This window comes from Carettochelys insculpta, chromosome 2, assembly GCF_033958435.1.
Source record: "Carettochelys insculpta isolate YL-2023 chromosome 2, ASM3395843v1, whole genome shotgun sequence".
Classification (NCBI taxonomy): Eukaryota; Metazoa; Chordata; order Testudines; family Carettochelyidae; genus Carettochelys; species Carettochelys insculpta.
This window is the reverse complement of record NC_134138.1, coordinates 94,167,610-94,194,738: the sequence shown is the minus strand read 5'-3', so window position 1 is coordinate 94,194,738 and position 27,129 is coordinate 94,167,610. Positions and strand designations below refer to the sequence as shown.

Genomic DNA, 27,129 nt, shown 5'->3' with positions numbered 1-27,129 from the left:
CACTTCTGGAAAGGTTTATACAGCCTCCATCCCTCTGATTTTTCTCCTGGGGCCAGCCAAAGTAATATAGGCCTGGCCACTCCCTACTGCACAATGGAGAAAAGAGAGGGAAGGGGTGAGAGGTGGTGCCACCATCTGCTGATGAAGCGGGTCTTTGCCCATGAACGCTTATGCTCCGAAATATCTGTTAGTCTATAAGGTGCCACAGGACTTCTTGTTCTTGACCATACAGACTAACACGGCTACCTCTGTGAAACCTGTCTGCTGTTATGTATACTCAGGGTGGTAAAGCTCCAGACAGCCCCGAACGGGAATGAGATCTCACCTGGGCAGAGCTGGCTCTAGGGTTCAGCAGCCTGTGCAATTGCTTAGGGCCCCAGGCAATGCGAGGGGACCCCCAGTAATTATTTTGTGGGCCCTCCAAAGCCTTCCTGCTGTGACTCAGCCCAACTCGCCGGGGCCACACCGCTGTCAAGGAGATCAGACGCCTTCTCCAGCCCCACACGAGCGCCCGCAAATTCCTGCCGCTGCGCCTGCCCGAGCGGAGCGGCGAGTCACGCAGGGGGCAGATCCCCGCACCCCACGCTCCCCGCAGCGCCGCACACGGGCTACGGAAGGCCGAAGCAAGGCGAGCGCGGGCTGGGGGCGGACCGGCAGCGGTGGGCGCACCAATGGGGAGGCGCGGCGGCGAAAGGGGCGGGGCCGCCGGGACGGGCTCGGGCGGCGAGCGCGGCAGGTGGGAAGTTGGTGGCGCCGCGGTGGGCTCGGAGCGCGTCAGAGCAGCCGGGGCTCGGCGGGGGAGCGCGCGCGCCCTTCTCCCGGGCTGCGAGGCTGCTGGGCGCCCCTGGTGCTGCGGGAAGAGCTGCTCCCCTGGGGGCGGGGGGCTCAGGTGAGGTGCCTCCGGTCTCCCCCCGCCCACACACCTGTCGCTGCACGGCCCGGCCAGCGCCGGGGCAGGACCCTCCGGGCTGTCCTTGGCTCGAGGTCAGGGGGGTGGGGGAGTCTGCTGGGCGCGGGCCGCAGCCTGCTTCCCTCCCGCCCGGCCCCAGGCTGCTCCGCTGCGGGAGGCCAGGCGCGGGCTTTACCCCCCACCCCGCCTGAGCGGTGCGCTGCGTCCCCGCAGTCCCAGGCGGCTCGCGGCGCGCCTGCAAGCCCCGGCTCCAGCTCCCGGCTCCGGGAAGCGCTGCCTGAGCCTCTCTGAGCCGCCCGCCCCCTGAGGTGCGGCGCCCACCAGCTTCTGCGCTTCCCTCGCTCCGGAGTAAGCCCCGTTCCTCTCGCCCCCGCCCCGCTCCAGTCTCTTTGGGGCTCGTCCCTTGCGCTGCTCCCCGAGCTGGCGGCGCCTGCGGGGAGGGACGACGCGGAGCGGGGTCAGACCCCCCGCCCGGACTTTCTCCGTTTCCAAAGCGAGCGGGGCCCCAGGCCGGGAGGGGGGAAGGGAGCTTCCCGCTGCTCGGGTGCTCCAGTGAAGCCCTCGCTCGGTCGCCTCTTGACTTCCCGGGGTCCTGCCCTGGCGGCTGGCGGGGAGCGCGTTTTTCGCGGGCTCGGGTGGCTCTGCGCGCCTGCAGCCTCGCGCGTCCTTGAAAGCCCTGGGGCCCGGTGCGGGCCAGTTCCATGAGGGGCCGCCTGGACGGAAACCGGGGTGGGGGAGGGGGCTGTGTCCCTCTCTGGGGCGGCCGCGGGAGGGGGGTGCGCAGGGCCCGCTGCTGACCCTCGGCCGCAGTGAGCGGGCGGCGGCGGTGGGGTGTCCGCCCTGGGGCTGTTCGGCGGGCGGTGCTGGGCCCGTTGCAGGCGCCGCTGGAGTCGGTGGTTGTCTGAGCGTGGCGCTGAGCTGAGCAGCCGGGGCAGGGCAGGGCTAGTTCATTTCATTCCGGTTAAAAGCTGGCGCCGGCCGTTCTGATGCGCTGCAGGGAGCGGGCGGCGGGGTCCTTTCCCAGCCGTACGGCGGCCCTGAAAGAGCCCCACCGGTGGGGTGGGTGAGCGCTAGCAAAGATCGGAGGTAAACACTGAATCAGCAGATTGAAGGTCCGTGTTGTCAGAGGTAGGAGCTCGCGGCAGGTTTGAGCAGCGTCACACAAACCCCTTAGTGCCTTTGTGCAAGGACGCTGAAGTTCCTGCAGGCATTGTAATGCTCGTCTTGACTGATCAAAAGAGCCACTGGGGGCACGTGACTGGGACCCAGAACTACAATGCACTAGAGAAACACAAGTTTAAATTAGGGTCTAAACAGTTATTTTCTGCATTTTCAAGCTGAGGTGGAAGGAATTGTGTTTTTGAGAAGACTACACAAGCTGCATGTGGGTTAAACTGACAAGCTGCATGCAGTTTTGGGAATTAGAGGAAAACTGTGCACTTATTGTGGGTGATTTTTTTGCATATTTTTCTGCCCTTTTAAACTAAATATAGTGTATATGCACACTGTTAAATCTAATTATAAATATTGGAAACAGCACAGCATGAAAACAAGATACACATTGGAAACAGCACAGCATGAAAACAAGATACACACATGGCAATGTGAATGGATACCTAGAATGGACAGCATGATTCCTAAAAATCTTATCTTCCGCTGCACCATAAATGATTTTTTTAAGGCAATGCTGACTTCTGGAAGCATTTTGAATTGTGTGTGAATTGTGAAAGAGATTATAGCCTCAGTACAATATATTGATCATTTTGAACACTTTTGCTTTTGGGAACCTTTTTTTCTTTACTTTTTCTGACAGACTGTAGGACCCAAAGTAATCATTAGGGACTTGAAGTGTTCTTTATAATGCTTTTCCATAGTTATTTGATTAATAAGGGCTATTTTAACTCTTGGCATTTATTTGTGTGTCTGGCGGCAGGCTTTTTCCTGTGGCAATATAATGGGAAAAGAAGAACCCCTAGATGCCGCTATCTTAGCTACCACTATAGAGTTCAGGATACTTTTCTAATAGAAATGCCAAAAGTCAGTATTTGGTTTTTTTAAATGGGTGGATTTTACTAAGTCAATTAAGGGTCAGCTTCCATTTCTGTTAGATGAAAAATCTAACACTAACTCATCCTTCTGATCAAATAAACATGGGTCTTTCCGTATACTTCCAAAGTATGATTAACTCCTCTTCATCTATAGTCCTTCTCTATTATTGTATGGATAGTACTGGACTGCTTTTTTGTTTTGATTGTATGGATAGGATACTTTAGCTCAGGCTTTGGTGCTCTTGATCTGAAAATGATGTCAACCAGTGTCAACATGGAAAGAACTTCTTGGTTTTGTAATGAAAAATTCTTAATGAATGTTTGTTTTTCAGAAGTTCTTCTAAAGAACTTTTTTTTGGTGGGGGGGGGGGGGAGGAGGGGGAAATATAAGGTTGTTAAGAACATTTTTCCTTAGGGACTCCTGCCTGTTTCTCTCCAAGACTTCCCAGCTGGTATTCCTGTGCCATATCTCACAAGCTGAACACTTCACTGCTCTATAAATACTATGCATTCCATTTTTCTCTTCAGGAACGAAGTATGACCACTTCCAGCAAGTGTACTTTAATATAAGGTTGTTAGCCAAATGCTCTTATTTTTCCTTTGTTATAATAATTATATGAGGACCATAGGAAAACAGATGAATTGATTTCCTCAACCCTCCCCCATCATTACTGCAACAATATATCCCCCAACATGAGATTTATTACCTGCTCTTAAGAGGGAAAATTTTGTAGGAGGCCCTTGTTCAAAGATTGGCTGTACACTGCTGCCTAGAACAAGCTTAGGAAGGCACTTTATTATCTAACATAACCTTATCTGCCATTCCAGAACTTCATAACAAGCCTACAGGCACATGGAATGACCTTGGACAGGAATCTTTCAGTCTGACATGAGGCATTCTTGTACTTGAAATGGAAATGCTGTATACAGAACTGACATTTTTAGATGGATGCTTTTAAACTGATTTTAAGGGGCATAGAGAGGGGTGGTGCATTTGGTTAGAGGGGGTAATAGTGTGTGTTTCTTATTTTGTTTACTAGTGCCAGTACCAGTTTGACAAATGGGCATATTGAGAATTGGGGCCATTCATAGGCTTTATGGCCTGATGACAGCCTGTGCTTGCGTGTAATTTTTTTTAGATAAGTGTAGTCTGTTGAAGGATTTATTTAAAAAACATACAGTAAACTTTCATATCCAGCATTCTGTCATCCAGAACTCTCAAATAACCAGCATTTTAACCATAAGTAGATTTTAATTATGTTTTCCATAAGAATGGTATAGTGTGAGTGAATACAAACAAATACAGTAGGGTATAAGTTTACAGTGTACAATACTGCTGTTGTTGATAAATAAAGTACTCTGCATGTATTTTTGTTTGTTTTTTAGTATCTAATCTTGGTTTGCATTAGTGCTATGCATTGATAAGTATACCTCTCTTATCCAGAATATTTTAATATCCAACAACCTCCCTGTCCTGGGACTGCCGGATATGAAAGAGTTTACTGTATATGTTTAAATATCCAAGCACTTAAGGATTTTTAGAGATGTAATTTTATAATCTTCAGCAACACACTAATGAAATATTTTTAAAGTGAATTTTAAACTAAGGTCCTGTAGATGAACATGTTCTAAGTAAAAGGTGAAAGATATATATAATCTGAAGAGAAATGCACAACTAGTTTTGTCAATAACTTCAGAAACTGACAGTATGTACTTGACCCTTGGCAAATGCTTGCTAAATGTCTTCATTACCAGTTTAATGGCTCTTTAGTGGTTTCAGTGTTGCGCTAATAGGTCTGGCAGGTTGGAAGCTTTTTCACTTTTAAGTTACTGGATCTCCTTTTGGAAGAAGACTTACTAGGCAGAAGCACCCAGGAGCAATGGGTACCTGCAAGAAGGGTCAGAACAGGAATAGGAAGAGTCAGGAGAGTGGACAGTAAGACCCAGGGGTGCCATGCACAGACATGTTTACCTAAGGACTGCCCTGTTCAGAATGTACAAATTATCCTGGCATAAGTTAGAGATGAAATTACACTTCATGTTAAATCTAGGGAACGTCAACATCAAAATCAAATGACAGTCTGACATTTGAAACAGCTTTCACCTTACTCAGAGTCTTGGAAGAGTTTGCTTCTGCCCATTTATGCATGCCTTCAAAAGGCCAGGTTGTTAAGACTAAAAGCTAGTGCGGTGTGCTGATGGGGACTCTATTTTTAAATTCTTGCAGTGTATTCTTTCCATTCCTGAAATACTTATGAGCACTTTATAAATTGTATGAAGGAATCACTTCATCTACTGAAATGCAGGTCATTATGAAAAGGAATGCAGCAGTAGTTTGTGAGCACATAACAATGCTATGCAGCAACATAGTACAAGAAATGAGGAAAAATCATGAAACTGTAAGGCACATCTTATGCAGATAGAATACAATGACCTAAGCTGGCATTTGGACTGGGCTGCAAGGCCAATAACTCTGCTTTTGCAAGAGTGGTATGGAATATTTAATGACAACTAGTGGTTTGGTTCAAATTTGCTCAGAAGATGAGTCCTTTGATTGCACAGTGGCCCCTTACATAGTTCTGGAGTATTGTTTGACTTCTGACTCAAGCTACATCTACACTATGAGATAAGTTTGATTTTAAGGCAGTTAGCTCGATATTACCATGTGGTTGTCTTGACTGTAAATACCATTAGCTTGATTTAGGAAGCAATTGGTGTAGCATCAAGCTCGAATTCAAAAATTCGATCAAAGGCCAGTGTGGAAGTGCCATGTCTTAAAATCAAATTTGTTAGCCTCCAGAGATGTCCTGTATGTACCCCACAGTGCCCCTCAGTCCTCCGTTCTGGCCGCTGCTCTCCAGGTGCACAGGAATTAGATAACAGGAAGACTGTGAATTTCAAATTGGGACCAGGAAGCCTGTGGCTGTGGGGTCATATTGTATGAGAGGCTGAGAAATGTCTGTCTGTCTTTGCTATTAGCGCTGTGAGCGCATCTACCCATTACAAATAGCCCCTGCAGAGGGAGTTTGTGGTTCTGTCTCTACACTTGGTATTTTTTTCTGTACTGCCCCTCCACACCATGTGGCAACAAGGCTGTTGTGGGGGTTGTGCTTGCATAAGAGGCCACGAAGCTTCTTCTCAGTGGTTTACATTTGTACCCCCCCACCGATTCCCCCACAGGAGCTATGCAGTTGGGAATCTTCCCTGCATTCACTCACATCATCTGGGTAGCCCGCAACCCAATAAAAGGACGTACCTGCCATTCAGTGCTGATCGTGCTGCCAGGCAGCACCATGTCCTGGCTTGTGCGTTGTTAGGGCTTCAAGGATGGGAGAGAATTTCAGGGGCTTGCAGCTACCAGAGAGAAGTCTCCCCTGGCAGAGGGAAATCTAAAATCTTTCTTCCTAGCCCTTTCTATCCTCTTTCTTCTAACTTTGTATGCTTTCATACAGGGAAGAGTGGGTGGAGGGCCAGTTGAGAATACAGACTATGCACAGAAGCTGTATAATGAACTGGGAAGCCAAATACACTCCCCCAGCAACTTTCTTTTTCTTCAACAACTTTACTCTTTCATCATGCTTTTCAATGTCCTTGTGTTATTTTCAAGGATCAGGTGCAATCAAGGGAGGGGGGACAGTCAGTGGAGGGCCAGTTGAGAACAGACTGTGCACAGAAGCTGTATAGTGGACTGGGAACCAAAAAACCCTTTCCTCAGCAACTCTTTTCCAAATATTTACTATCAACTCTTACTATTGGTGCTTTTCATTGTCCCTGTGTTATTTTCAGGGATCAGATGCAATCATGGGAGCAGGGACAGTCAGTGGATAACCAGTTGAGAAGACACACACATGCTGATTTTTATGAGATCCTCAGTAATTCAGTTACAGAAGAAAAAGATTTCTGTTAACTTTGCCATCTTTGTTGATGCCCTACTTTTCCTTCCTTCCGATTGGAAGAATGGACATTTGCTTAACGCTGGAGGGGAATGAGGGCAATGCGGTGTGGAAAGATGTCAGATACCAGTGACCATACCCAGAATGCTACAGAGATGAGGGAGCTGTGGGATAGGTTCCCACAGTGCACTACTGCAAGTCTGTGTTTTGTCAATTGAGTGTGGCAGCAAAAAGTTGACTTCATGAGGTGCACATGGGGAGGTGATGATAGTCAAAATCGAGTTTATAAAATCCGGCATTACAAAATCAATATTAATTCCAATTTATCCAGTAGTGTAGCTGTAGCCTCAGTGTAAAATCCTATGAGATTTTAAACACACACCACCTTGGGTATTCTTGGGTCGATCTACCACGTACCACCTGGAAGCAATCTTGCTCAGCTTGTGAGATCAGATGACGTTTCAGCCTGAGGTAGTGTGGCTATAGACTAAAGCAGTAACTTTGGATTTGAAATTTTTAGTTGCAGATAAAGGAAGTTTTTGGATTATCAGTATTTTGTCCAGTATTACCTTCGTTTTATTGAAGGGCAATGCAACTGGTTGAGCATCTCCAGTTAAATCCTACATAATGCTCTATTAAATTTCAGAGGTGGATAGCCTGATATCAAACTGAAAGACTTCTTTTGGACTCCTGAGCTGGAATTTGAGAGAGATGAATTACACATTGGATTATGCTGCGTGCAATCTGATGTGTCACATTTCAAATATCCATAACGCTCTTAGTTTCAATGTCTTCCTTTTCAAGGCATTAGCATCCTATTCTGACAATGCTTAGCACCTTATTTAAAGTCTACATTTGCTAAAGCTTCACTACATATATAGAAAATATCAATGTTATTTGGCAAGGAAAATTTGTTTGCATAAAGCTTTTCTATTTATTTTAACATTCTGAAGTTAAGCCATTCATGTAGATGCGGTAGTTATTATAAACCTGTTCTATGGGGCTTGCTGTTCTTTGGCAGCTAAGACAATAAAAATAAATCTGAAATAAGCAACAAAGTGAAGATTTCCATTATCTCCCTGTTTTGACAACATATAAGAATGCAGCCTGTAAAGTCCAGATATGGCAACTGGACCCTGGTGCCCATGTGAAACAAGTTGCAGGATCAGGGTCTTGTAGTTACTTTGCATTTTTCAACATAATATTACTGAAAGGTGTGCGGTACAGTTTTTCTCTTCATTGTGCAGCTGCCCTAATTAAGTCTGATAGTTAATTGTGTGTGTGTGTGCTGTATTAAATATGTGCTTGACTGGCATTCTTGCAGTTCAGTGGAATATGACTCAGTTCTGTTGTATTTTTTTTTTTGTTTGTTACTCCTACCCATGGATTAGGATGGATCCAAGATGAATCATAAATATTCTTAACTGCAGTCTTCTATGCATGTGTGTATGAAATAAATGGCTGAAATTCTGCACAACACTTTGAACTCTTCTTTATTTAGGATTTGTGGCATGATGAGTAAGTTAGGCTAGGTGGAAATGCAGCAGACTGCATACTTGCATTATATCATGATGTGATGGGGTGTCTCACCCCTGCACTAATCAAGGGGGAAGGGAAGAGCCAGGCTTGCTGGTGGAGTAGGCCCCTCCCCCACTGGCCTCCTGGGCATGCTCTAACTGCAACCTGAGTATAAAAGCCAGAGGGGGCAGTCAGTTAGGTCTGGCCACTAAGGGAGAAGGAGTTCCTGCTATAACTTGGGAGCAGCAGCAACTGCTGCTGCTGCTGCCTGGTGGGGTGGGAGCAACTGCATCAGCACCAGCCAGAGGAGGAGCAGCCAGAGGCTGAGTGGCTCGTCACGCCTAGAAGGGGTAGGAAGTAGCCCAGGGCAGGGAGCCAGGAGGCTGCCTGTGAGCTTGGTGTGTTCCAGAAGGATTCCCTGCTGAGTGGGGTGGTGGGGGCATGCCCACCACAGACAGGGCCTGGGGCTGGGGCCTGGTAGAGAGAGAGAGAGAGGGCCTGGGCTCCCCTACCCACCACCGCAACGACTCCCAAGGGAGGGTGAGCACTCACCTGCCAAGACTGACTCGGCTGGTGTTCCTGACTGTAATATTGACTAGGATGCTATGCCTGACTGGCCTGCTGAGCCTGGACTGTGCAATATTGACGAGGTCACTGATGTGGGACTGTGTTATTTAACTAGGCCATGGAGGCCTGACTAAAGGTTGGAAGCCCTCAGGCAAGGCATGGCACTGGAACGCTGCAAATTGGAATCAGACCTAACAGCAGAAGCTGAACCAGTATTTCCCACAAAAAAAGATTCTTCTGTGAGTTGTGTGTAGAGGGTCCACACTAAAAAAACAGAATGGAAATCCACTATCCTCTGAAACAGTTTCAGAGGTGTAGCCATATTAGTGTGTAGCTTCACCCAAAAAAAGAGGTCCTGTAGCACCTTAAAGACTAACAGTTTTATTTATTCAGTAATGAGCTTCCTCAGATTTGGAGGAAAAATGAGAATAAAGGATATATCTTTGTTGGGGGGGAATTAAAAATGGGGGGAGAAGTTGCCTTTTATTTTTAGGACCTGTGGAAGGAATAAATTATGTGGGATGGATGCCATTTCTGCGAATATCACAGATGGGGAAATTGTCCTTGTAATGCATAAGATAATTGAGATCTCTGTTAAGCTCCAGGTAGAACGTGTCAAACGTGCAGATGAATTCCAATTCACTTGTCTCCCTTTGTAATCTAGTGGTAAAATCCTTTTGTAACAAGATGGCCACTTTAAGGCCCATGATTGAATGTCAGGGAGGTTAAAGTGTTCCCCTACAGGTTTATGTGTATTCCAGTTTTTGATGTCTGATTTTATGTCCATTTGTCCTTTGATGGAGAGACAGTCCGGTTTGTTCAGTGTACATGGCAGAGGGCCATTGTTGGCACATGATGATATATATCACATTAGTGGGTGTACAGGTGTATGAGCCCCTGATGGTGTGGTTGATGTGGTTAGGCCCACTGATGGTGTGTCTAGTATAGATATGTAGACAGAGCTGGCAACAGGGCTTGTTACAGAGCTAGGTTCCTGGTTAGTGTTTCTGTGCTATGGTGTGTGCCCACCAGTGAGTATTTTCTTGAGGTTGGTTGGCTGTCTGTTGGGGGGCGGGGGGGCGGGAACAGGCCTGTCACCCAGGGCCTGTGAGACCTCTGAAACGTTCACAAATAATTTGAAGCCTGAAAAACTTGTAATTTCAGCATCTAGTAAAGAAGCAATTGACCCTAAAATTGCTGCCTGGAACTGAACCAACACATTCAGTTTCCTAACCCGTGTCTTGCACAAGTGGAGAGGTTGAGGGTGGTGAGAGAGATGACATGAGAAGAGCAGTGAGAATAAAAAAAGGCAACCTGGGCAATTTACCTATTGCTTCTGCACTATTAGCACTTAGCATCCAAAAATCCTGAGAATTTAAACGTAAGCATCTGCTTTTGTCATGCCTTCTGATTTTTTTTTTTTTTTTTAAAGCTGGAAGCTGCCCACTTAAAATTGGTTAGGTTATCTCAGACTGAAAATGGAATCTTACATAGATGTTCAGAAATGCAGGCTTCTCTGCTCACTCTGGGGAGCGGTACTTCATGTAGCCTCTCCTAGTGCCTAGGATGTGGGGATGTTACTGTCCTGTCCCTCTTTATGTCACCTAAACAAGTTACGCAACTACTGCTTATATGTTCTCTCTCCATGCCTCCCCACAGTGACTATTGCTCTCCATTTCTTCTTCTGTACTTTGCCACGTTTCCCACCCCATCTGTTCCGTCCCCTTCCCATGTGCTCTACTTGAACAACTCTCTGCCATATTTTCCTCACTCCTCGGTTTCCCTGATCAGTTTACTAACACACACACTTCTCTGTACCCTTACATTCTTCTGTCACCTTTGTGGCCTTCCCAGAGAGATTAAATGGATACCATTTTTGCTGGGGGTGGGGCAGTCTTGTTACTTGTGAAGGCTGAGAGAACATGATCACAGCTCTTCTGAGCACAACCTGTTGTTTCGGTTCTATGGACCATAATGGTAGACAGTGGCCATTCTGTACTGGGGCTGAATGTCACAAGATTGAAAGCAGAAATTTATGAGAATTGAGGAATACATTTGAGAATATAGTTGCTAATTTTATTTTTGTGGGTGGAAAGCAAGGAAGGTACATGTGAGAGATTTTCCACACTGATTGGTGATTAATAGTGAAACTACTTACTTTTGTCAATTCTTCTGGGAGCATAAACTACAGAAATGGATAGTGGAAATTTTTGAGGGTTATTTTTAAGAAAACGAGGTGAGAGCAATCACGTGTTACAGTTCAGCTAGCAGCACTGAAATACATAGTGTATGGTGAGTAAGTGGGATTCTTTAGACAAATAGCACTTCTTGCCACAGTTGGCTACCTCTTATATCTGTTTCCCATACAATAGTTTGTTTTGACACACACACACTTTTCATTTATACAGTAGACATGAACTGAAGTTCAGTTCTGCACCTGCCACAAATTGTGGCCATAGTTTTGCATTCATGCTTTTCCTAGTCTGTCATTTGTGGGTCCAAAGTTGACTGCAAAATTGCACCTGCAGTGTAAGTCCTAATGTGAAAAAGTTGGCAACCTGGAAGCAGGTTGAATTCATTTTCATTTGGGTCACCTCACCTGCTCTGAGTTCATGACCAATTTGCTTGGATGTAAAGGCACTGAGAGATGTGACAGAGCTCCTAGCTTGAAGTTGTAATAAAAAACAAATACATGGCTTAGGCATAGTTGCAGCACCCCTTGTTATACAAATTGTTCCGGCTCCACTGTTTGACACAGGAATATTACAACTTTTGGTGATGGATTGCAATTTGATCCTTAAATCACAGCTTAAGTAATGTTATCTACACATTGTTCTTAATACCTATTGGATTGGAAAAGAAAATATTAATTTTAGCTCATGGTCATATACAAACTAGAGTGTAGCTATAAAGAGCTATTACTTATTATGCTGAAGCTGGTCATGAAGATATAGTTAAGGGTTGTGTTAAAAGTAGATTTAATGAGGTATTTGTAATGCCTGAGACTAGAGAAGTTCTTGATGCTGCAACAAACCCAATATTCTTCTGTCTCCAGTAAAATAGGAAGTGTCTGATCATAATATAGCTTGTGTGAAAAATAACTGATGAGCAAGGTGGAACTTGTGTGTGAGAAGCTAATGACCACGGCCTACTGAATACATGTATAATGGCTTCATTTCATATTCTAGGCTTCAGGAATCTGGTAGTAGATCTCGTTGTTCATGTTACAAATCTGTGCGCAATAATAGTAGTAAATTTATTACAATTTCCATATCATTTCACTTCAAAGTGTTTTTTACTTCATTTTTAGCCACCAGTTAAATGTATTTATTTCTAGGATGGAATGTGGCAGTGTTATAATAGCACTTTAGGAATAGAAATGCCACTCTTTCCAATGGAACATGTAGGTAAAATGTACTAAATTTTAATCTAGTCAGATTGGCATAAAGCCAAGACACTTAACTGACATCTCTTTTTGCAAAATGTCATGGGCAAGGCCAAAGTGCTAGATGTATGTGACAAAGGCAAGTACATAGGGAGTCACGGTGAAGCATTTGTATGTGATAGTCAAATAAATTTATCAACATAGTTGTAAACATTGGAGTTCCCAGAGTGGGGTGGCAGGGGGAAGGAGAAGAGATATAAATGACTCAGCAACTACTATTCATAACAGTAGTGAATATTTATCATGTTTTCTGGTTGTAGTCTCCTTAGAGGCAGTAGATTATTTTCCCCTAATGCCCCATTAAGAATATTAATTCAGTAGCCAGGCAGAAGGAAAAAAAGTGTCATTTCCTGTATAGCTAACTCTGCTTTTTGTTTTTCTGGACATCTAAACACTGATTATGCCGGATTCTGCTTACCTTGTGAAATCTGATCTGATCACTGTCTAAGGATTTTAATGGTTAACCAGTAAGCCTCATCCTAAATGGCTTATGAGTTTAGGTTAATTGGTAGGGGCTGGAGCAGACCCTGCCCACTACAAACGGGGTTGCTCCAGCACTGTGGTGCCTCCACAGGCAGTAGCGCTGCAGCCCAGTCATAGCAGCCCTTGTCCCCTGCTGGGTGATGAGGGGTGATGCCAGCTGGGGAGGCCACTGCTCCCTTAATTGGTCAACCAGTTAAACCTAGTGTTTAACTTCTTAACCAATTAAACAGGATTTCATATCCCTATCCCATTCCAGTATGGGACACAATGCAGTCTATTATAGTGCTTTATATTTTCTGAAGATACTTGGAGAATCTGGGCAGGCCAAAAAATATCTGATGGGAAGGCTATTACAAATCTCTGACAGCAGATTGGATAACCTTTTATCTTTTTGGCATATTTTCAGTATTTGCAGTGTTTTGTGCAGGTGAGCTGTGGTGATCAAATCACTAGTATAATAAAGCTAGTATTTCGTTTTTGTCATTCTTTCTATTAGAGTTCGTGTTGTTTTCTTTATCTGCTATAGTAACTCTACACTTAGTACCTCTAACTCTGCCTTGAATTGCAGAAACATTCAGATCATGTCTAGTGAAAAGAGGAATAGATACGTTGCTCTACAGTTCTGTACATATATTACTGTTGGTCAGAGATACATCTAGAAATCTGTACAGTGTCTCAGAATAATTTCATTCTCCAAATTTAAAAAAAAGAACTAAATAGATGCTAGGGAACTATTTCAGGATATACTACTGTTTTTTAATTCTTCAGATGCATTCTATTAGACAACTTACTGTCTGAAGCTTAGAGAAAAATTATGCCTCTGTGAATACGAGAGCTTTACCAATGACCTATAAAATCATTGATGGGGTGGGGTAATTTTAATATTTAATTAGGGTGACCACCCATCCTGTCTTGAGTGGGACAGCCCCATATTTCGGGCACCATCCCATTTTTCTGATTTATTTTGCCAAAAGGGCTAATTCACCTCGATTCTGGCTTCCCCCGGCTGGAGTTGGGTCACCTCACCTGCTCTGTGTGGCTTCCCCCAGCTGGCAGGAGCTGGGAGCTTCACTGGCAGGGTGGCAGTTCTGTTCCCAGTGCCCCAGGTCATGGGGCAGCTGAGAGCCGCAGCTGCTCCTCCTCTCCTGTAGCCTCCCCAGCAGGTGGCAGCCCCCACAGGGCAGCCACTGCTTGACAGCCAGGAAGGGTGACTGACTATCCTGTTTTGCCAGGGATGGTGTCATTTCCCCCTCCCATATTTGGCCGGTGGCGATCTGGTCACGTTATATTTAATGGGAAAGACTTTTTTCTGCATATCTTTTTTTTTGGCCATGCAGATATTTTGTTGACAGTTCCATCTATGGAAATTGTGCATTATTTTGGCTGTGGTGACCTCATCTCGTAATTTCAACAGGTTTCAGGACAGATGTGAAAACTGGATGAAACCCAGCATCTCTGAGTTGCACAAAGCTGTTGCATATGTTGCTGTCTCCCAGTAATACAGTTCATGTGGGACAAGCACATGAAAATGACCGTTTTGTGTGTGCACAGATCAGTCTTCCCCCCCCCCCCCCCCCCCCCCCCCGCCCTTAGTAAGTAATGTACCTCAGTGATTGAGGGTTAGGTGTGTGTATTGTCTATGAAAATGGCACTCTTTGGTGTACTGTGTAGATGCAGTCTTTGCTGCCTAGAGGTGTCAAATAAAAATACAGTGAGGTCTCAGAGCACGCGATCCTGCTCTTACGCACCCGACCCCAATTCCTATTGTAAAGTGCATACTGTGATTTCCAGTTCTGCCTAAGTCGCTCCCCCTGCCCTGGCTCAACCTCCCTCAGCTCCACGTGGCCCCAGAGCAGCTCCCCCACAGCTCCACTCACCACCTGCACACCCATGCCTGGTTCTGGCTTACCATCACTCTCGCATGGCTCCAGCTCACCCCCTGGCCCGATTTAAACCGCCCGCAAGTGGCTCTGATTCAAACTGCTGCCCCACGCAGCTGCAGTGCAACCCCCCGCCGGCTCACAAGCTGCCTACCTCCCTCCCCTGATGGCTCCAGTGCAACGCCTTTGGCTCAGAAGCTGCCTGCTCATCCCCCTGCCCCACATGGCTCCTCTGCAAACTCCCCCCACCCCCGGCTCACAAGCTGCTCGCTTGCCCACATGCCCCGCACAGCTCCGCTGCAAACCCCCTAGCTCACAAGCCGCCCAGCCAGCCACCCCTACCCTGCACGGCTCTGGTGCAACCCCCACCCGCCAGCTCACCACCCACGCACGGCTCTGGTTCCAGCTCAACTACCCATCCCCTTGCAGCCCAGCTCATGACCTGTGCACAGCTCTGGGTCAACTCCACCCCCTCACTCCCTTGCAGCCCTAACCAGCCCCAGGCTTAACCCTCCTCAACTGCCACCTCCAGCCCAGGACTTACTTTTCTGCTGCTTCCCTGGCTGCAGAACATGTGTTCTGCCTGGGAAAAAGCCGGACCCCCACTTATGTGAAATCTGGGTATACGCGAGGGTGCGTGGAAAGGAACCCTTGCGTACTCGGAGACCTTACTGTAATGCATCTTTTCCTTGAATTTTTCTTCTAACGCTCTTGTTGTGATGTCATCTTTGAGAGACCTCACTATTAAACCTGAATTTTCAGTGCTGTGCTATTGTGTATCTTTGGTAGTGGATTACGTTGCTGTATTCAATCTACTTAGTCAATTGGTAGAAACAATTCTGTTAAGTAAACCAACTTGTTTGATTTTCATATGATAACAACATCATTGTTTTAAGTTACTAAGTTGCTTTTCTCTTTCTTTTCTGTTTTTACCAATTATTTTGACTGACGGCAACATGGACCTGATACACTGGATGAAACTCTGGCACATGGAATGTGGATAATTTTTCGGGTGAGTCTTAGAATTATCTTTGTCATTTGGTTTTTGTTTTTTCCCCTTAGTGGAAGGAAAAGAGCATTAGTACATTAGGATTGCATGTAATGAAAGATCCAGTTTGTATGCCACAAAAGATTGTATGATTAAATGTTGAATCTTGCTTCTACATTGAATCTAATGCTTATGTTGCTTGAGTCTGTGACCCTCCCTCTAGCTCTGTTTTGATATTAGCAGAGATGTGGAAGATAACATTGAGAGGATTAATTCTGAATGATACAATTTTATGAGTGTTAATATTTATCCCCCTTACATAATTGTTGACATGGAAATGATTTCTAAATTATTTTGTGAAGCTTACAGATAGTTCATTGCACTTAAATATTTTCTTAGGCTTACAATAGTACTTCTGTGAACCATTCAGATAAAAAGTTATTAATTGTGACTTTTCAGAAATAGACTGTAAGTCACTTAATTTTTTTTTATAATTACAGTGTTGCTTGTGGCATCAGTATACCAAGGAGAGGCATATTTTTTTTACTTGTTTGCATTAATCCAACTAGTCTTTTGTGAGATTGTTTAAAAGTAAAGCAGCATAATTATGCCATGGTCATATTATTCATTCTGCATGCAAATTAAGGGTAGTATGCCAATGTCAGTTTAACTGTGGTTCCTCTGCAGAGGAGGCTAGCATATTTAGCATTCTGAACTTTCAGTTAAAGGTGGTTAGACTGCTGGCGATAAAACCATTTGCTGCAGCTAAGAGACCCATTCCAGAAACGTGTTTGGAGTTGTTAATATTTACTCAGAATTGTTATAGGAGCAATATTGCTTCTTTGAAACACATACTCAAAATGTTCTTTTTTTAGTTTTGGGACACTTTAAACACAATTCTTAAGAGTCTCACATTGATAATCCTATTTTGAGAGGCATTTTGACACCACAACATGAATCTCTGATTTAGGGCTAAAAGATTGAGTTTTATAACTAGAGGGCTCAGTTCAGAAGTGCATCTTACTTAGATCTGAACATAGAATATTTTTGGTGATTTAGATAATGGCAGAGGGAGTACACTGATAACGTTTATTGATGATCTCAAGCTGAGAGGGCCTGCAGGTGGTTTGAGGTAGGATTAAAATTTAAAATGATCTGAACAAACTGGAGAAATGGTCTGAGGTAAGTAGCATGAAGTTCAATAAGGACAAATGCAAAATACTTCAGTGAGAAAGGTACACTCAGCTGTATATAAACCAAATGGGAAATAACTACCTACCTAGGAAACAGTGCTGAAGAAGGGGAGCCAGGGGTCATAGTGAACCACAATCTAATTATGAGCCAGCATAAGAGTCAATGTGTATCATTGTTGTGCCCAAAAAAAAAAAAAAAAGGCAAGTATCCTTCTGGGATGTATTAACAGGAGTGTTGTAATTAGGACACGAGAAGTAATTCTTCCACTCTGCACTGATTAGGCCTCAGATGGAACATTGTATCCAATTCTGGGTGTCACATTTCAGAAAAAATTGGATAAATTGGAAGAAGTTCAGAGAAGAGCAACAAAAATAATTAAAGGTGTAAAAACATGACTTATGAGAGGAGAGTGAAAGAACTGAGTTTGTTTAGTCTGGAAAAGAGAGGATTGAGAGACAGGGCTTGTCTGTAGTTGGTGTGGGCCCTGAGGTAACCTCCTCCTGCTCCAAACCCCACCCTGCTTCTTCCTGCCCTGCTCCCACCCCCTTCCTCCAAGCCCTGCCCCTACTCCACCTCTTTCTGTCCCTATTGCACACCTTCCCCAAAGTTCTTTCCCCTGAGAGTCAGGACCTGGGGGAACGACCAAGGGATCTGGTGTAGGGTGGCAGCAGGAGTCAGACCTCCTTCATTCTCTGGGGCAGTGAGAGCTGTGGGAAGTGGAGCAACTCAGCAGCCTGCTTTGACACCCTCTCTGTCAGGTTGCTCTGCTACACTGCAGCAGCAGAAAGCCGAATGCTCTGCCTGGCCCCAGCCTGCTCTGCTCCGCAGAGCCCATGGAACAGAGTAGAGTGAAATGGAGTCACGACCAGGTGCTCCACTTCCTGACAGTGTGGTGAAGAAGAGTGCAGGGGGTGGGAGATGACAGAGTGTGGAGCAGGCTGATGGGCCACTCTGTTTTCCGCGGCTTCTATCATAATGAGTATGGGTGGAGGAGCCTGACTTCTGCTGCCATCCCATACCGGCACTCCCCCCAGCTATAATCCCTTAGGCCACCCTGGGTTCTGCAGGCTAACATTGATATGGGGGACTGTCCTGTCCATAGAATGGGTAGGACAGCTGCCATGGAGCTCCCCTAAGTGAAGTGCCTGGGGCTGCGTCTCCCAACCATTTTCTGGAGGGGGTGGCCCTGCTGGGAGAGTGAGGTTGTCTGGGCTGCTACTTCTACAACAGAAGAGAGTTAGCTGTGACTTCTGTCAGAGCTTATGAGCTAGAGAGGGTTGCTCAGAGGCATTAAGGTGCCATGGCTTGTCACTCCCTCTTTTCACTGACTAATCAGTTTCAATTCATGGTATTTACCATCTCTGTTGGCCTGGAGTCAAGCAATTGAAGGACAGTAACCCCACTTTGAAAATACAAATGTGGCTTTTTTAAAGATTTTCCTGATAAAAAAAATTTGTTTTACCTTTCCTGGGTGATGCCTCTTAATCCCTTTTTAGTGATCCTGAGCTCCTGTTGGAGAGACTTTTGTCTCCAGGCAGTAATGAGTTCAGCTTCCTGGAGGCTTAATGGCCTTAATCATTTTTCATATGCTGTTTTATGTGGGTTGAAAATATGTTGCACTGCTTCTCCTTCTCAAGGCTACCTGTAGTTCCTCAGAAATGTATCTTAAAAATGCTGTTGTGCATTTGTGCATTGCCTTCTGCGTGACTGGTGCAAGGTAATTTCATACCTGAGTAGCAGTTGACTCCTATGAGTGAGCTGCTTCAGATTTCCCTTCTTTGATGTGCAAAGAAGCCTTCATAAGCTTGCGAGAGTAATGACTTCTTGACCCAGGAATATGTGGCACATTTTCTCTGCCATACACACTAATCTCAGATCTGAGAACTATTGAAATATATTGTTCACTATCAGACTTCACCCAGTACTTCATTTTACTTTGAGGCTACCTTAGTTGTTGTGTCATAATACGAAAGCGTAACCATTCACATACTGCATACACAAATGCCATGTTTAATACTGTGTTTTGTGGGACATAGTTCTTTTGTCACACTGTTATAATTTACAATGGTTAAGATTAACAAACTTTTTCATTGGTGTGGTTTTGATTGTACCAAAGCCAAGAAAAAGCAATTTGGTTATATTTGAACAACACCAAAATATAATAAATGTCACTATTAGGCAAGCCCGAGGCTTGGTAAACAAGCTGCCGGGGAAGTGTTATACATCTGTTGGCAGCATGGGTCATTAACAGTTCTGAATAAAGTTCACTTTAAGCACTCTCACAACCAGAAAACCCATGTCAGACTACTGGCATATCTGGCAGTCTTTACTCATTCAGCTGTGGCCTGGGAGATCTCGTATGCCCCTTGCTTTCTGTGTTTTTTTTTTTGGGCTGGGGGGGAAAAAAGAACTTTGCAGTCTGATCCTAAAGAGAATTGTGGGGTACCTGTGATGTGATTTGACTAAGGCATTCACTATTAGCTTCTGAAAACCTTCTCTATGACATCATCTGAGAGAGGATGAAAGAGATATTGGAATATCAGCAACTGAAGGATGTAGACTGTTTTGGGAGGAAAGGGTTTCTGGTCACTTTATAGAAACAGTGGGGCCAACAGTCCCCATGGGCTTTGGGGAGAGGTGGGAGTGAGGGCCCAGTTCTGTGTCCTCAGAAGGGGCAGGGCCTAGGTCAGAAGGGTCAAATGGTGAAGGTCACTTAACCCTTAGTGCTGTGCAGACTGCCGTGCTGCCACCCTTCCTCCTCAGAGCCACGTGGAGCCGCAGAGCAAAACTGCTGGGGTGTTTCAAAGGGATCGGGAGCTCTGGCTGCCATCGCTGCTCCTTCAGCAGCAGGGGTGGCTGGAGCTCTGGGCCTGTGGCAACTGCCCCATTTGTGCCCCTCTCCCACTGGTGGACCTGCATTGAAAAGATGTGTGTTGGTGATTGTGTGGAATCAGTCAGAGCCCAGACTGTAAACAGAGAGAATGGAAGAGAGCTGGGAATGGATTGGGAGGCTGAATGAATGGAAGAGAGAAGTGTTTTAAGAAGGATTTGCATGTCGTGAGATGCAAAGTTGGTCTCTGAATGGAGGGAGACTTCCTAGCAACTTATGTAAGCTCTGAATAAGCATCCAGACTTAGGAAGGTGATCTGTGAAAAAGGAGCCACTCCACCACACGCTTTGGCTATGTCTCGAGTAGAGGGTTTTTTCAATAAAACAACCATTTTATCAACAAAACTTGTGGAGCAACCTGATTTTTTTTCAAGGGAATTCTGTCAACTTACTATTGACAGAACGCAGAACTCTTGTTTACAGCTGTACTCCATTTGCCATGATGAAGAATACCTCTGTCTACAAAAAGCTGGTCTGGACATTCCAAGGGCCCTTCTGTCAACAGATGAGGCTTCTAGGACACCGGGCAGCCCTGTCTGCTGTGCTTCCGGTCGGTCGTTTTTCTGAAGGAGCGTGCAGGCAGTCTGGCAGCTCTCTCTCAACAGAGTGGATCGCTCTTGCTATCCTCTTGAGAGTTTGGCCGTGATCTGTCTACAGAAGTTTTGTCGGAAGTTATCTTCCAGCAAAAACTTCCTCCGACTAATCCCTCTAGTCTAGACGTAGCCTTTGACTTCAGCTATTGCTGGAAAGAATAGAAATTCTGCTTTCTGAATTTGTTAGACACCTGTTAAAATAGCCTGTCATCTCCTATTTTTAACTGCTTAAATTAAACCACTTGTTCATCATTTCTGGTTGGTGAAGGGGCCTAGAATAATTTACAGATAGCTTTTCCTTTGGTTCATATACAAAGGGGTGGAGGTGACTAAGGTACCACCATGACGGTGGTTTGAATTTAGATTTAGCAACTCAACTGCCCCTCTGTAACTCCACTCCAAATGGAATTTCAGAGGCTTTAACCCTCCATCCTTCTATACCTCTTTTTTCTGCCATTATCGCATCTGCTCCCACCGACATAGCAGCTGAATTTTCTATTCTTGATTCTTGTCCTGTTGTGACCTGATAATGACCAGCTGCATCCAACAGTGGAGGTCAAAAATACAGTATATACACTAAACCCCTGATTTCATGGACCCCAGTTTTTAGCAGACTTTGAGAACAATGGACAACCCCTTTGCTCCTGAAGTCTACTGGGGTCCATAAAATCCTAACCTCTTCCCACCCCCCACACCGCAGCAAAAAAAAAAAAAAAAAAAGGCCAGGGTGGCGGGGAGAAGTTAAGGGACTTACTGGAGAAGCCACTGCCTCCGCCGCTGGAGCCACACGCTGCTGGGGGTGTTCTGCTGCTTGTGGCTGGAGGGAGCTGCCTTGCTACACGTGGCTGGAGCTGCCTCACAGCGGCTCCAGTGTCAATGGTGGCTCCTCCAGCTGTGCGCGGCGAGGTAGTTCCAGCCATGTGGCAGGCTCTGACAGTTCTGGCTCCAGTGGCCGCAGCCTGGTGACTTCCCCAAATTTTTTCGGGGAGGTGGGAGGGGGGCTGGGGAACCTAGTGGGGAGGGTGGGTAGTAAACCCTTGGATTTCATGGACTTTTGGGATTAACAGACAACCCTCCCCCCATTAGTCCCTTAAATTGAGGGTTAACTGTACTGCACCCTTCCATTTCCAGAGGGTGAAAGCATGATGATCATTATATTCTCGTAATAACCTAAGAGAAGCTAAACTCATGAGGTTTCTCCTCCACTTGAGACCTGGAGTACCGCAGTGTGTAGCGACTGTCCTTAGAGTTGTATTTGAGGAACAACTGTGTCTTAACATTCGCTTTTTTAAACTCCTATGCTAGCAAGTAGATCAAGCTGAAGAATTTGCCTTTTCTTTTTAATTTCTTTTATATATATGCAGAGTCTTTGTGTTGTTTTTTATCATAGCTGTTCATTTGCAGTTGTTGCCTGGATAATAGTGCTGTGATGAACAAGTGTTTAGTCTGACACACAAAAGCTTAGCTGTAGAGAAAATGAAGCAGAGAAAATTGCTGTGGCAAAGGTTTTCAAATTATACTTACACAGGAATATGTTGATAAGGAAGTAGTTAAAATTACTGTTTAGAGTTGGGAAAAGAAGCTCTTATGGCCTGTGTATTAGGTGTCAGCAAAACGAAGAAACAATTGTTCATAAGGTCAGTGAGATAATTTTGGTGATGATAAATTGTGGTATTGAACCAGGCCCTGCTCCTAAGTCCATTGGAGTAGTCATTATATTGCTGTTACTGGGCTTTGTATCGGACCACACATGAATATAAGTGCAAGTTACTTTTATTTGCTTTGAAAATAAAAAATAAATTGCATATGTCAAGTACTCACAAAAATATTTTTTTACTCCCATTTGGACACGCTGTTGATTTTTAATTTAATGTGTATTGAAAATACGTGTAGCACAATACTGCTATTGTATTGTTGGGGCTGTGAATAAAAAAAAAAAATTAGAAGTTTAGCATTGTGAGGGAGTTTGTAAGAGGAAGTCCTACTCCTAGTCGGAAGACTTGCAACACCTGTGCCAGCACTGCTGCTGTTTCCTCCACCTGTTCCTGTAGCCAGACATGTCACCTGGTCATGGATATCTCTATCCAGACCCTGGTGTGGTTTTGCAGAGACTGTGGCTTGCATTTCCCACTTACTGAAATGTAGGCTGAGGTGAGCATCCAATATGAAAGGTGCCTGCTGGTGGAGTATCTCAGGCAGCAGGTGGGAAAGCTGCAGGAGGATGTGGCTAGGCTGAGGAGCCTCTGAGATGATGAGGAATCCCTGGAGAATATCCACATGGTGACATCTAAGGCTGAGGTACGTATTCAGCTACAGAGGATTACTGGCACACCGTTGGTGGAGGAGGGAATGGTTCTTTCTCAAGGGGGTGGGGGGGAGCTGGCACTGGCAGCTGGTTACTTTTCGCAGCAGGCAGTGCACCACTCCTGTTTCGAACCCTCCCACTGCGGTTCTGGAGAACCGTGATGTTACTCTGGATACCATAGCTGAGAAATCAGACGTGGAGAAGGTGAAGCCATGCACCCTCAAGGCTAGGAGGTCTGTAACCACCACTGTGTGGAGGAAACACAGGGTGTTGGTGGTGGGAGACTCTCTTCTGAGAGGGATGGAGGTGTGCTGCATGCCAGGGACGTGTATCTGCGACATTATGGAGAGACTGTCCAAAGGTCATCTGGCCTTCTGACTACTAGCCCATGCTCCTCATCCATGTGAGCACAAATGATACTACAAGGCGTGACATGGAGCAGATCGAGTGACTACAAGGCTCTTGGGAGTATGGGTGAAGCAGTTGGGAGCTCAGGTAGTATTTTGTTAAGTCCCTCCTTTCAAGGGTAGGGGCCCAGGCAGAGACAGGGGCATCCTGGAGATGAATGCCTGGCTGCGAAGATGGTGTCGCCAGGGGGGCTGTGGGTTTCCTTGACCATGGGATGCTTTTCCAAGAAGAAACAATGAGAAGTCCTGTGTCACCTTTATAGACTAACAGATTTTTTTGGAACATAAACTTTCGTGGGCAAAGACCCACTTCATCAGACCCACAATGACTTGGCTCCCAAATGAGAAGCAAATATCTATATCTATAAACTTGCCTCACAGACACTCAACTTGAGATTCTGGGTCTCCACTTTCACTCCATCCTCTTAGGTGGGAGGTGCTGAGGCTTAGACACTTGCTGCTGGTCTGGCATGTGGGCATTCAGCCCGCAGGCTGTAGATTCCTCACCCTTATTATAACCCCTTCGCTTCTCCTTCACAAAGTTGTATTTAGGTCCAACAGTGAATTTAAATTAGTAATGATGTCCCCTGGCAAGACCTGTACTGCCAGGTTACGTATGAAAAGTATTGAGGGAAATGACAAATGCAAAATATAGTTTCTGTATATTTCTGGGACTCTTCCCCCGGCCTGGTAAAAATGAGGGGGGGGTGTGTGTGGAAGGTGGAGGAGTGTAAGTTATGGGGGGAAAAGGGATAGGACTGTGGCAGAGCTTTGCAAGAGGGGCAGGTGGGGCTTAGTTTTGTTTAGTCAGAAAGTTGGTAACCCTAATTTAGTATGAGCAGAACAAACCACTGATTATGAATGAAATGAAGCTTCTTGTAATAAGCTTGAAGGCAGTTATCTCCATCTTAACTTTGATTAGCCTGTATTCGTAGCTGCTTTGGAAATGAGTTAGGTGTGGCCGGTAGCATGTTCAGAGGTTAAAGTAATCCATGATAATTCAGCTGTCGGCATAAATGAACTTTGCATAGCCAAGGTTTTCACGAAAGGCCTTAAACAACTTTTATTGTCTCCTGAGCTGATAGATATAAGCTGACATGTTCTTTATCAACCTAAGAAATGGGCGAGGGTTGTCTACTTCTTAGCGATATCTGAACTTTGCCTTTTGAGACAGGTTTGACAACCCGTCTAGTTGAAATACTACAAAAGTTGCAGCTTTTTGTCATGTAGCCTGCGATAACTGTTAGAGCTGTGAGTGATTGATTGACAAGCTTAGAAGTCCCCCCCGCCCCCTTTTTTTGTTCCTCATGCTCTCCAGGATGGCTAAGGATATGTGACTGTATCATCTGATACTGGCCCTGTACAGAGAGGCGTTGTGCTGTTGCATCCTATTTTTAACACCAAAGCTCATTTACCATAGATAATCGTAGAGTGTGTTTGTGGTCAGTGAACTGGGATTTTTTCAAAGGAATCGCAAAATATTTTAGTTCTCTGGTAACTAGTGAAAGGTAGCAAAATTCAGTTAGATTAAAACTGGCTTTAGATAAGAAACTGTTAGTGTAGTGTGAGTGCATCTATTTTTATGTCAAAATGTAGATATCTGACTAATTCACACTACTTTTCTGAGTGCATTGTTTATCATAGGACACTTTAAGTCCCTATGTTTCTAGTTTACCAAAGTGCTTGATCTCTTATCTTTTTTCAAACTAATATAAACTGTTGTAGAAAATTCACATTCTTCTAAATAATCCCCTTTACTACCACCCAGTGTTAAAACCAGTGTTTTTTATTCGGGGGGATAGTTGTCCAGTGTATATATTCGGCTGTTATGATGATTGCCACAGATGTTTTTTTTTTTTTTTTTTTTTTCCGGGCATGTTAATTCAAAACAAGATTCTGCAATAAGCTTATGAGAAGCTGTAGAGAGAGTTTTCAATTTTGGTAAGTGGGCTCCACCTAGTGTTTAAATTATAGGATTAAATTTCTTGAATTTGTTTTTTCTGAAAGCCCTTATGTTATAGTTAAAGGACACAGAAGCAAGTTGAGATGAGTATCATTTTCAGTAATGGTTCCTAAACTAGTAAGTTTGCAGGTGTGGTTAGTATACTAAAAATGATGACCTGTAAAACCAAATCTATAATTTGGTTATAATTTTTACAGAGAAAATAATCCTGTTTATACAACGGCAAGCATGTTGAAAAGAAATTATGACAGCATGGCCGTTTCTACACAGGCCACTTTCTTCGAAAGTGGCATAGTAATACATGGCCTGAAATATGCTAATGAGGCGCAGATTTAAATTCCCCATGCCTCATTAGCATACGGTCACATGATTTGGAGTCCAGAAGACCGTTCTTTCGGATTCCACAATGCATGTAGAAGCGCAAACCTGGGGGAGCTTCCAGAAGGAAGTCCTTCTTCCGGAGGCCCCTTCTTCCCAAAAATTTTCAGGAAGGGGCCTCCGGAAGAAGGACTTCCTTCCGGAAGACCCCCTGGGGGCCGCACTTCTAAATGGCATTTTGGAGTCTGGAAGAACAGTCTTCCGGACTCCAAATCACGTGACCGTATGCTAATGAGGCACAGAGAATTTGCATCTGTGCCTCATTAGCATATTTCGGGCCATGGATTACCATGCCACTTTCGAAGAAAGTGGCCTGTGTAGAAACGGCCCATGACAGCAATATGTTCCTAGACATGTCACAGTTGATTGCTACATATACATTAAATATTTAATGTGGCACAGTAGAAACAGCATGAGTTCATTAAAATCTGATGCACAAAAACTAAGTTTGCCATAAATGTGAAACAATTTATTATTTGGATTAATATCAAATCAACACTATTTTTACAATATAGAATACCTGTTGATTAATGCCTGAGTTCTGTTCTATTCCTGAATTACACCCCAACTTTTCAGTATAGTTAGTCTTGAAGTATTTGCAGATGTGTATTCCACTCAGGTGTGTAAGTGCCTAGCACATCAAAGCCAAAGAACTTTGCTTAGTAATACCCTTGGGGATGGTGCTTAAACCCTGTGATTCTGTTCACTTCACTGGCTATTTAAGATTAGTGCTGCCTCAAGCCGCCTTCCTCACCCCAGTTCTTTCTCACCACCTGTGGTTGTAACACTGTGTGAGATTTACCTTACATCTTCTTTTCTGGGAATTTATTATATATCGTTAGTGTAACTCAGTGGTTTCCCCTTACAGTCAGGCTACACAGGTAATTGGCCTGGACAGTGCCCTCACTGGGGTTTAAATATGTCCATCATATGGAGCTACTGCCCCAAATAGTGACTACAAATACACATACACATATGCACGATATTTATGGTTCTGGGAGAAGGTCGCATGAAGGAAAGGTGCTTATGCAAGTCATTGAAGTGGCTAGACATCTGCATCTAAAACTTCACTTCTAAGAGCAGATCATGAGGGCCACTTTGTCATGAAGGACCACTTCAGCCTGCCTGGTCCCACTTTGAAGCTGTCATGAAGCATGGCTCCTAGTCCAATAGTCATTGCTACTCAGGAAGAGGAATCATTCCCCTTCCTCAGGCCCTCCAAGTTAAAGGTCCTGTAAAGGACGGTTCCAGGACTCTGTCAGAAGAAGTCCACTTCATCAAAGAAGAGTGCTGGTCTGCACCGTGAGTTCTCCGATGCACACGATGGAACAGGCCCATCTCCATGCTCCTGGTAACATGATGAGATCAGACGGACTTTGCAACATTGATTTTGGTTCCATCCAAGAAGCGTTCATTGATTTTTTTATTAAGTACAGACGATGGTCTCATCAGCACTGACTGTCTCCATACTACTGACATATCAGGTGACGACAGACCTGCTCTGTCTCTTCATTCTCGTTTTTTCCCTTTCATTTGGGGGCTGTGAAGTGCCATGCCTTTTACATTCGCGTCTGCCGCGTCACCACTGGCACTGTCTGGAGGGTAGTGGAACTGTCCGGCTTGTTGTTACTGCATCCTGCTCCCTCTGGGATGCAGATTTCACAAATG

The 27,129-nt window shown here is 44.9% G+C and overlaps 1 protein-coding gene across 1 annotated transcript in view; it reads left to right on the top strand.

Annotated features, from left to right (window-relative positions):
- Positions 1–870: 870 nt before the first annotated feature.
- The window catches only part of EPB41L3 (erythrocyte membrane protein band 4.1 like 3), a 231,883-nt gene continuing 205,624 nt past the window's right edge, over positions 871–27,129 (top strand). Inside the window, exon 1 of the mRNA XM_074987386.1 lies at positions 871–889. The gene's annotated coding sequence lies outside the window, so the exon portion shown is untranslated. The remainder of the gene's footprint in view (positions 890–27,129) is intronic.